General features: G+C 34.8%; 1 non-coding gene across 1 annotated transcript; it reads left to right on the top strand.

Moving 5' to 3' along the window:
* Positions 1-2521: 2521 nt before the first annotated feature.
* On the top strand, positions 2522-2630 carry LOC141503656 (U6 spliceosomal RNA). The gene has a single exon (XR_012472998.1). It is a non-coding gene; the product is annotated as a U6 spliceosomal RNA (small nuclear RNA).
* The last annotated feature ends 6338 nt before the right edge of the window (positions 2631-8968 follow it).

Raw genomic sequence — 8968 nt, 5'->3', positions numbered from 1 at the left:
GGCAAGAATTCCTTAGAAGAAATGGAGTAGCCCTTTTAGTCAATAAAAGGATGAGAAAAGCAGCATTTGGGGATAATGTCAAAAATGACAGAACAATACTTGCCAAATCTAAGTTAAACTTAAATAGCACAGTAATACAAATCTATGCTCCAACCACTGATACCTAAGAAGCCAAAGTTAAACAGTTCTAAGAAGGTTCACAACATCTTCTATAAATTGCAACAAAAAATATGTCACATTCATCATAGCAGATTGAAAAGCTAATTTGGGAAATCAATTGGAATAACAGACCTGTTGTACCTTAGAGTAAAAATGAAGCATGGCAGAGGATAGTAGTGTTTTGTAAAGATAATTTGCTAGTCATAGGAAACATTATTTTTCAACAGTACAAAAGAAGACTCTACAAGTGAACATCATCAGAAAGGTTAATATCAAAATCAGACTGATTATATACTTTGTAACCAAAGGTGGAGAAGCTCTTTACAGTGAGTTAAATTGAGACATCCAGCTGACAGTGGCTCAGATCATAAGCTTCTTATTGCAAGATTTAGATATAAGGAAAGTAGGGGAAACTGACCTAAATAACATCCTTTATGATCATTAAGTGGAAATGATGATTAAATTTAAGGGATTGGTTCTGGGAGAGTGCCTGAAGAACTAAGAGCAGAGGTTCACAATATAGTACAGGAAGCAGCAACAAAAAAGAAGCCCAAGAATAAGAATGCCAAATGCTTGTCTGATGGAGCCTTATGAATAATTGAGGAGAGAATGAAAATTAAAGGTAATGGAAAAAGTTAAATCTATCTACAGTTAATTGAAGAATTCTAAAAAAGAGCAAACAGATGATGAGGTTTTCTTAAATTTTCTTAAATGCAAGGAAATAGAAGAAAACAGCAGAATGGGAAAGAAGAAATCTCTTCAAGAAAATTAGATATGAAGAAAATGTTTCAAGGCATTATAAAAGACAACAATGGTTTACCATTGCACTAAGAATATGAAGAGGTAACAGAATTCCAATTGAACTATTTAAAATCCTAAAAGATGATACTGCTGCATTCAATATGCTTGCAAATATGGCAAAATAGTCATCACTGCATTGGAAAAGCTTAATTTAAAACCACAGGCCTAAAGAAGTATAATTGTAAACAATATTTAAATTATTCTACAATTACAATTATTTCAAATTCCAGCAAGGTTATGCTTAAGATTCTACATTAGTTTTCCATATTATGTGAATTATCACACATGTGAGTTGATTTTATAAGAGGCAGAAGAACCAGAGGCCAAATTGATAATATTTGCTGAATTTTGGAGAAAGCAAGAGATTTTCAGAAAATATATATATATATATAATTCTGTTTTACTGACCACACAAAAGACTTTGATGGTATGGATACCAATAAAATGTAGTAATTCCAAAGAGATTGGAGTACCATATTTTGTCTCTGAGGAAACTGTAAATGAATTATGAAGCATCAGTAAGAACCAAACATGAAACACCTTAGTGATTTGAGACTGGGAGAGGAGTATGATGAGGCTAAATATGCTTTTCTTTTTTATTTATCTACTATGTAAAGAACAACATGTGAAATGTCAGGTTGGATTAATCAAAAGCTGGAATTAAGGTTACTTTGAGAAATATTATCAATCTCATGTGCATATTATATCATTCTTATGATAGAGAAATTAAGAAATTTCTTGATAAAGATTAAAGAAAAATTGTAAAAGCTGTCTTCAAGCTTAACATTTAAAAAAGATCATGGCAACTGGTCCCATCACTTTCTTCCCAAATAGAAGGAGAAGAAATGGAAGTAGTATCATATTTTAAATTCTTGCAGATATGAACTGCAGATGTCAACTACAATCCTAAAATTAAAAAGCATTTGTTTTTTAGAAGGATAGTTATGGATAATCTGGACAGGTTGGTAAGACTTTTGAGAGTCCCTTGGACAAAAAAAAGATTAAATCAGTCAAAACTTTAAAAAATTAGTTCAGATTTTTCATTGGAAGGACAAATATTGAAGCTGAATCTTAAATACTTTGTTCACACAAGGAGAAGACAGGACTCATTAGTAAAGACCCTGATGTTGGGAAGATTTAAGGCAAAAGGAAAAGGGGATGGTAGAGATTGAACTGGATAGAGTTCTGGAATAAAATGAATGTAACCTTGTACAGAATTTGAGAGATAATGAATAAGAAAAGGGTCTGTCATGCTGTCGTACATTTGGTAAGAAAAGGTTGGATACAACTGAACAATGGAACAATAACATAACTTAATCCCTTGCTATCTTTGCAACTACAAGGAGAGCATACTCCTATCCCCAATACACTGTTTCCTATCCATGAACTCTCCTGGTTGAATCAGAAGTCTGGTTTGTAGGTTACTAAAGAGGCAGCCCTGATGGAACTAATCAGGAATCTTCTCACAATAGGGAACTGGATTACGGAATAAACTATTTTTTTGTGCCAAATAGTTGGCATTATAATAAAATTCTTTTCCTACTGATAAAGAATGAGTCTGGTGTTCACTTTGGCAGCACATATACTAAAACTGGAACAATACAGAAAAGATTAGCATGGCCCCTCTGTGCAAGGATGACATGCAAATTCTTGAAGCATTACATATTTAAAAAAAAAGAATGAGTCTGAAATTTTTCAAATTTAGAGTTGCTAGAGAGACAATGCTTAGGTTAGGATAGTACAGATATCTTCCCAAAAATTTAAAAGAAAACAATTGTAGGATCCTCCACTCACAAGGAACTAAACATTGTTTAAGAAATGCTCCATCTTTTTGGAGTAAATAGTTTTAGAGCTCTCCTCTCAGTTCATTTAAGTGAAGGTGTGCAACTATCTTGGAATTCTGACCCAATAAAGTCATTAACAAACCTTGGAATGTGAAGTTAGAAGCTCTGGGCATTTGAATTATCCTCACACAATATACTCCCCCATATTCAGGGCTGCTTAGTCATGTTATAGAAATGGCTAAAAAGGGGGATCTAAACTATTTACTGTTCCTGATGATAATGATTGCTATAATTGAAGAAGGCCATGACATTAGATGAATAATATTTGACATGTACATGTGTATAGTGAATGAATGTTGTGTAAAGACATCTTTCTCACTCTCTTTTCCAGAATCGTTATCATCTCTTGTCACAATTTAATAGGAAACAAGACTTCTGGTGATTGTATGAAACCTGTGGGAAACTTTGATCTCATGATTGTGCATCCCTCCTAAACAGTGAGCTACAACAGTGCCCTGTATATGATTTTCTTATGACAAATTGATGTCAAGACAGTATATCCAAACCTGTCTCTAGATAGGCTAATTGTCAGTATACTTCATATTTCCCTGGGACCCAAATACTTTGCTTTCCTGGAAACTATGTAGTTGGTCATGGGAATAATGCGACAAAATTGTTAGTTGGTATTGGTAATAGTCAGAATTATGATGGTATCAGATAATCTTTGAACCTCTGACTTTCTTTCTTGACTAATGAAAACATTCTTGGCAAATGGTTTCTTTTGTTTTTGTTTTTTTTTGTAAGGCAATGGGATTAAGTGGCTTGCCCAAGGCCACACAACTAGGTAATTTATTAAGCATCTGAGGCCAGATTTGAATTCAGGTACTTCTAACTCCAGGATCAGTGCTCTGTTCACTGTATCACCTAGCTGCCCCCAAGCATATATTTTAATCTTTAATCTCCATCTCCTTATCTGTAAAATATGGATAATAATAACAATTCTTGTAATACTAGAGGTAAAATTCTTGAACTACTGCAAGACAGAGCAAAAGCATTTGCCAAGGGGTGGCTAAGTGGTGCAGTGGATAGAGCACCAGCCCTGGAGTCAGGAGTACCTGTTGTGGCTTGCTTCCTTGGGGCCCACAGAGGTGACCTACCTCCAGGAGGGGAGCTGAGAATAAGGAGTCAAGCCACTACTGCCTTATGCCTCCAGCTCAATTTTATTATTGCTTACCTATTACATATATACTGTTAGGTCTTCCGGGGTAGAACAAAGAATAATGAGGTAATGGGGGGATACAAGCAGTGTGAACATGCAGCATCTTGCATTACAGGATAGGGGGGTATGTTAGGGAGGAGATGATAAGGCACATCTGTGTCTAGTGCCCTTGGTCAGTGGGGCGGAATGTCCAGCTTCTAAGGATTCTGGCTCCCAAGGAATCCGGCTCACCTTATCTCTCAGGGTGGCAAGCCAGCTCCTGAGACTATGCAGGTGGCGGTTTACTTGGAGATGATTTGTGTTATGGCTGTTAGAATAGCCTGGGTACCCACAAGTACCTGAGTTCAAATCTGACCTCAGACACTTAATAATTGCCTGACCTTGGGCAAGTCACTTAACCCCATTGCCTTAAATAAAGAATAAATAAATAAAATAGAAAAAATTAGAAACTCAATGACAGAAGTAGGATCCAATCCCAAATCTTTCTGACACTGGGCAGAGCACCATGTCTATTGATCTATGCCACCCAACAAAAGAATATCTCTTATAGCTATCTAAACCATTTCATCTTTAATCAATTCTCAATAGCCCTGGTTAATTATTTCATCCCTAATCAGTGAGATAATATCAAAGTAAACCTAGTCTCCCACCCACTTCCATAATGTTCAAGCAACTCACATAATCAATTCTCATATATATTATTACTATTTTTCTGACAACTACTGCATAATGTATCATTTGATACATAAGATAAAAGAATGAATAGATAGATTGATAGATTAATAGCTCAGTAGAGTGACGGATGATAGATAAATAGAGATAAAGAGATAGATAGATTGATTGATAGATATAATGTTAACACCTTACAGATAGTCAAAACAATATCATATCTCCAATGTAACTTCTCTACCCAGATCTTATACATAAATGATAGATTAAGGACTGGAAAAGAAGTTTAGAGTTTATCTAATCCTACTCTCTCATTCTACTGATAAGGAAACCCCTGAGCTTTTGATTTGCCAAATGAAAGAAAATTTGAACCCAGCTTCTCTGACTTCAAGCCACAATCTTCACATCTACTCCATACTTCTGATATTATACTAAAGAAAGGTGGTGACCTAAAGGGAAAAATTTGGACATTATCACTTGTAGAATATGAGTAGGCAAAATATACTGGAAAGGGAGAAATTCTTAGAATAAGAAAATCTGATTCATGTTTCAACTCTGATTCACTCTGGCTTTGTGACAATGGGCAAGTCACTGAAACTCTTAATGACCCCCAGAAAGCTCTCTAAAGAACAAATTGCAGTCTTTTGTCTAGTTCTATTGAGAATTCCCTGACCAAATTTCCTGACCTTATTTTATACTGATAAAATTATAGCTCTGATTAAAAATTAATTATTAAAATTGTTAATTTGTTGAACTCACTATCTCCCTAATATAGTATTGCTCTAAAATTGCTTCAGAACACAACACTCAAAATAGTGAGGCATCTGCCATTTGAATGGCATTTATCTTAATGCTCTGAATCTAGTATTGTATGTATAGAGGTAAATTTAATTACAAGTGTTAATAGGATCATAGAGTTAGAGGTAGACTGGAACTCAGGTCAAAAGGTCCAAAATTCTCATTTTAAAGTTGCAGAAACAAAACTGACAAAGTTAAAGAACTTATCCAAAGGCAGATAGACCAAAAAATAAAATCAAAATGACTTCTTATATGATTTACCAATATATCTCATGCATTGCTGTTGAATATGTCAGAGAAATTTCTAAAACTTTCCTCTCAGAGATAACTTGGTACTCATTCATTTATTCATCCATTAATTAAATTTATCCAACAAATATTATAATCTGAAATCTCTCACTCACCAAAATACCTGTGCTTCCTGTTCATACTAAAAGCCATTTTATATTTGCTTTGTGTTGTTTTGTTTTCAGCACCTTCCCACAACCCGGTTTCTCCTAATGAGGTTAAAATTAATTTTCATTTTTGACCTTTAATCAAATAATATCTATATCAATATCTCATTTTTCAATAATGTATTGGATGGAGCGCCTAGGTGGCGCAATGAATAGAACACCTGGAGTCAGGAGTACCTGAGTTCAAATCTGACCTCAGACACTTAATAATTACCTAGCTGTGTGTCCTTGGGCAAGCCACTTAATGCCTCCTTACAAGCCTTATAGCCTTACAAAAACCTAACAAATAAAAATTTTTAAAAATAAAGTATTGGAATGTGGATCAGCTTAGGACTAAATCATTTCCTTTCATATCTTAACAAAAATATGTTCACCCATCTGATGATGAGATACTTAAAGCATATTTTAAACGATTTAGATAGCAAGATTTTTTTCTCTTTTGATTTTATTGTTAAATTTCTTCTTTCTTGTTCTTTAGGAGCACAAAGAAATGAACAGCATATTCAAGTATGTTCTTACTTCCCTTAACTGACTGAAAGAAATGCTGGGACTCTTTTTTTTAAATGATGGTACTTTTAAAGAATGTATGCAAGCAAACCAAAAGAAGCAAACTGTTACTGGACTGATAACCTATGAAGGAAAAAGATGACTATAGGATCATAAACTCTGAGCTGTATTGGAGCTCAGAGACCAACTTGAATAACCCCCTATATTACAGATGAGGTAAAGTGACTTACTCTAGCAGAGAGCAGATTTATATTACCATATTTTCCCATGTATATGACACCCCTTAATTTTGGGGCCTGAAATTTGAAAGAGAATGTATTATATAAAGTTATTGAATTTGTTCATCATAAATTTCATACAATTCCTCATCACTGTCAAATCTCCCATCCATTAGCTTGTCATCATCTGCATTTGATGATGTCTTAGGAGAGGCTCTGGCTGCTCTCCTGCCCTTGTTCTTGTCTATGGCTGACCACAAACACTCTCTGGGCAAGTCTTGTGCCTGGACACGTGCTTAGTCCATTCTTTTTTATAAACCTGAAGCACCAATTGTGTCCTCCTTAGAAATAAGTAACTCCTTTTTTTTCAGCACTTCTTCTTGCCTCCTCTGAAACATTTCCATTCACTTTTGTAAACTGTATCACTTAAACTTGAATTCATCAATGTTCAAAAACCTTTTCTGAGTCATTTCTGGGCAGAACATGGCAAAACATAACTGAATATACCAATAATAAATGAGAAACAATGAGCACAAAGACACAAGTGTGAAAAAGCAGGAAATGCAAGTAAAAAATCTGCAACCACTGTATAAGATGCTCCCAGTTTTCAGATAACAAATTTTTCAAAAATGGATGCATTTTATACATGATGAAATATGGTAACTGACTCCAGAAAGTGGGAAAGGAGTCTCCTGACATATGAGTTATATTGAAGAAAGTCAGAAGATATAAAAAGTAGACACACACACACACACACACACAGCAGAACATAAAATTTAACTGGTAAAGGAAATTTCTGGAACTTTGAGGGAATGTTCTGGTCCTCTATGTACAGGTATTGATGGATATATTATTGCATACGTGCATGCATAATATAGGTATACTATATGATAAAAATAAGAAAATCTGGAAATTATTCCATAAACAAATTCAAAGTACTTTCCAATCATATTGTCACTAATCAAGAAATAAAGCTAAAATGGTTTGTTATAAAGAATGTCACTAATGCTGTGAAAAAATACCTGGAACCTATAATAATCCTATCATTTTCTGTCAGAAACATGTTCTAGATTATTACAATTGTTCTCATATTAAATATAACACTGACAAATATAACACATTATTTAGAATGATATACTTGACAAGGCTTCAGCATAAAAAGTCATTTTCTTGGATTTGCATCCTAATTTTAAAAATATTATCTTTAACAATAGCAGTCATTAAAAAAAGGTTTATTTCACTGTGCTTTAAACTGGCTTGATGTATTGCTTTAAAAGAGTCATGTCAAAGAATGAATAGTTCATTTAAAAGTATATTAGGTGCTGCAGTGGATAGAGCACTGGCCCTGGAGTCAGGACCTGAGTTCAAATCTGACCTCAGACACTTAATAACTAACTAGCTGTATGGCCTTGGGCAAACCACTTAACTCCATTGTGTTGCCAAAAAAAAATCCCTAAAAGAAAAGTCTATTAGGAAAATCCATTTAAAGGGAGCCAAGATGATAGAAAGTAGGCAGCAATACAATGGAACTCTCCCAACATTATCCTCAAAAACAACTTTAAAATAATACCTCAAAACAAATTTTGAAGTGGCAGAACCAAAAATGGTCAAAGTGAGCCATTTTTCAACATTAGACAACTAGGTAGTTCAGCTGGAGAGAACAAGAATCTAGATGCAGCACCAGATATGGGCAATGGACATAAATGTAAATTTAGTAGTGGCAACAACAGTAGCAGTTTGGGAACTTTTCAGTTCAGAAATGGTAAAGGAAGATAGCCAACTGTTCAGAAAGAGATTACAGAAGAACCCCTGCTGTCACTGGGTATAGCTGGCACTAACTGGCAACTTTATTGCTTACACACAGTTCTGGGCCACAGTTTCGGGGTAAAGAGGGGTGCTTCTGCTTGTCATAATGGAGCAGAGGACCTGGTCACAATTCCAGGACCAAGAAGAATGTTAGCACTTGTAGCTACAGGGGAGTTGAGATCCTTTTCGGTAAAAGGCAGAGCACAGACCAAGAGAACAGTGACCACACTTCTCAGATCATGAGTCCTTCAAAGCATCAAACACTTGCAGGCCCCAAGAGCTAGCTTGGAAAATAACAGAATAAAAAAGTCTGAAGCTTGGAACAATGCCTCTCCAAACTCCAATTAGCAAGGGTCAACTTTACAACAAAGATTATTTAAGAAAAACGCTGGAAAAATGAGAAAACAATACATAAAGAACTTGACCTTTAAAAAATACTATAGTGTCAGGGAAAACTAAGACATAAGCACAGTAAAAGACAAAAACATGACATAAGCCAAATATGAATTCCTAGAACTTAAAAAGACCCTGAGTGGTAGAAGAAAAATTGGA

This window comes from Macrotis lagotis, chromosome X (genome assembly GCF_037893015.1).
Source record: "Macrotis lagotis isolate mMagLag1 chromosome X, bilby.v1.9.chrom.fasta, whole genome shotgun sequence".
NCBI classification, from domain to species: Eukaryota; Metazoa; Chordata; class Mammalia; order Peramelemorphia; family Peramelidae; genus Macrotis; species Macrotis lagotis.
This window is presented reverse-complemented; position numbering and strand designations above follow the sequence as displayed.